Source organism: Mandrillus leucophaeus, unplaced genomic scaffold (genome assembly GCF_000951045.1).
Source record: "Mandrillus leucophaeus isolate KB7577 unplaced genomic scaffold, Mleu.le_1.0 Scaffold891, whole genome shotgun sequence".
NCBI classification, from domain to species: Eukaryota; Metazoa; Chordata; class Mammalia; order Primates; family Cercopithecidae; genus Mandrillus; species Mandrillus leucophaeus.
In genome coordinates this window covers 439,012-441,653 of record NW_012109708.1, presented here as the reverse complement: position 1 = coordinate 441,653, position 2,642 = coordinate 439,012, and the positions used below count along the sequence as shown (strand labels likewise).

The following is a 2,642-nucleotide window of genomic DNA, read 5'->3' as shown; positions in this document are numbered from 1 at the left end:
AGTAAAAATAAAATGAGCGTGATCTCATTGTTCAATTCCCACCTATGAGTGAGAACATGCGGTGTTTGGTTTTCTGTTCTTGCGATGCAGGAAAGGGAACATCACACACTGGGGCCTGTTGTGGGGTGGGGGGATGGGGGAGGGATCGCATTAGGAGATACACCTAATGTAAATGATGAGTTAATGGGTGCAGCACACCAACATGGCACATGTATACATATGTAACAAACCTGCACGTTGTGCACAGGAGCCCTAGAACATAAAGTATAATTAAAAAATAAAAATAAAAAATAAAATGAGCATTAAGAGACAGAATAGAAGCCACAGACTAGGAGAAAATATTTGCAAAACACATGTCTGATAAAGGGCTTATATCTAAACTAGATAGGACATTCTTTTTTTTTTTTTTTTTTTTTACATCAGCAGAGTCTGTTTAATATCTTTAATAATTATTTCTAAAGCTTTCCACAAAAGAGTATTACAGTTTTTTAACTTATTGGAAACATATCTAGGAAAAAAAAAAAGTCAGCCTTAATACTGAAACTATAATACAAATTTTAAATTATGGACACATACCATAAAACACAATGAACATTTTATTTAAATAAAAAGAAAAGATTTCACTAAGCAATAAACCCAACATATTTCTCTTCTCTCCATATCTACATCCAATGATGATATTTTATAGGCTAGTTTCTAAACAGATGCAAATTTTTACAAAGCAGTGAAAGCCATGTTTTGCTCAGGAATACTATGGTTCACATACCATACAGGTTAGTTTACAGCAGATACTAGTTTGCCAAGCTTCAGATGGCAAAATGCTAAGTTGTGAATTGAGTACTGTCCAGCTACTTGTTTCTCCTTGCCCTAGAGACTCTGGCAGCATGACTGGTGAGAGACTGCCTTATTGCTGCCACTTCTCTTCTCGTAGTTGAATCCACTATGGGAGAATATTCATGTCCTTAAGATGCAAGTCCGAGCAAAAAGCCTCCCACAAATCCACTGGATATCACAATGTTCTGCTTGATAAATTCTGTTGCTTCTTCAATTAAATTGTTGATTTCAGGTGCTGCTTTGTTCGCTCGTTTCTTAATCTGTCTTTTTGCTTTATTTACATCTTTTTCAACTCTCTTCCAGTCAATCTGCACGTAGCCACTATGACTAGCAATCTGACGGAGAAGAAAGCCACCACCTACTGCAGTTGCTGCAAGTTTTGCAACTTTCTGGAACAGAAATCCCGCACACCAGCCAGGAACGCCACCCATTACAATCTGGGTAGCTACTGAGTATTTTTCCACCATAGGTCCCGAACTGTGACCAAACACTCGATTCCACCACTGGTGTCTTCGTGCATACTCAGTTAAATCCAACACTTCATAGGAGTCGTCATCACTTTCATATTCTTGGGGAGGGGGGCTCCGGGTCGCCATGATACCGCCAACGGCCAATTCTCAGAACATTCTTAACAATTAAAAAAATTTACAAGTGAGAAAAAGATCTGAATAGACATCTGAACAAAAAAAAATGCACAAGGGACAAATCAGCAAATAAAAAGATGCTCAGCCGGGCGTGGCGGCTCACGCCTGTAATCCCAGAACTGTAGGAGGCCACGGCAGGCAGATCACCTGAGGTCAGGAGTTTGAAAGCAGCCTGGCCAACATGGTGAAACCCTGTCTCTACTAAACATGTGAAAATTAGCTGGGAGTGGTGGCATGCGCCTGTAATTATAGCTACTTGGGAGGCTGAGGCAGGAGAACTGCTTGAGCCCAGGAGGCGGAGGTTGCAGTGAGCAGTGATCACGCCATTGCACTCCAGCCCAGGCAACAGAGTGACACTCCATCTCAGAAGAAAAAAAAAGCAATTTTACAGTGAGTACTAAATCTCATTTCTGAGGGTCCCCCCCGCCCCGCCCAGTTAGGTGATCCATTTGGTATGGTTGGGAGATGTGACAGTCAAGGCTGGTACATCAAAACCACTTCTGTGGGGTTTGCTAAAACCACGTGGTTGCTGATTGAGAAATGCACATCACTGAGAAGAATGGATGGACTGCGTGTTCTCTGTGCAGCTCTAAGCTGGCTTTTGAAAATACGGAGTGGCTGTGAGTGTGGGGTGATAATACTGCCCCTCCCCCAGCAGCTCCTGTGTCCTACACGTCTCAGGTGGTCTTTGTAGCCAGTTAAGAGAGAATCAGGATTGGAATATATGTTAAACAGAGGCTGAATCTGGACATGTGCCAAGCTGAAAGACTTCTCCAGTTCTGTACAACTGAGCCTCAACAGTGTCTGTTATGACAAAATTGTTCTCCAAACATTAATTTGTGGTCTGCTCCCACACACTACAAATCATGGACTATGTGTCCATCTTTGACACTTACTGTGTTCCACCAAGAGGGACACCTCCCAAAGCCGGAAAATGTTTATTTAACAAAATCAATGAAATGTCTGAGCACAGTCCAGGTGGCAGAGGTTTACTTCTTGAAGAAACGACTTCAACTTTCACCACCACCTGACACTGAAATCTGAAGTCCAATGGCCTCACAAATATTTTCCAGGTCCTAACAAAGAAAACAATCTGAGTTGAAGATCCTGTATTCAATTATTTTGGCAACTATTTCTTAGATGTTTTCTTTTTTTTTTTTTTTT

At 41.3% G+C, this 2,642-nt stretch overlaps 1 pseudogene; it reads right to left on the bottom strand.

Moving 5' to 3' along the window:
- Positions 1-481: 481 nt before the first annotated feature.
- On the bottom strand, positions 482-1,447 carry LOC105531525 (annotated as a pseudogene).
- Between the last annotated feature and the right edge of the window lie 1,195 nt (positions 1,448-2,642).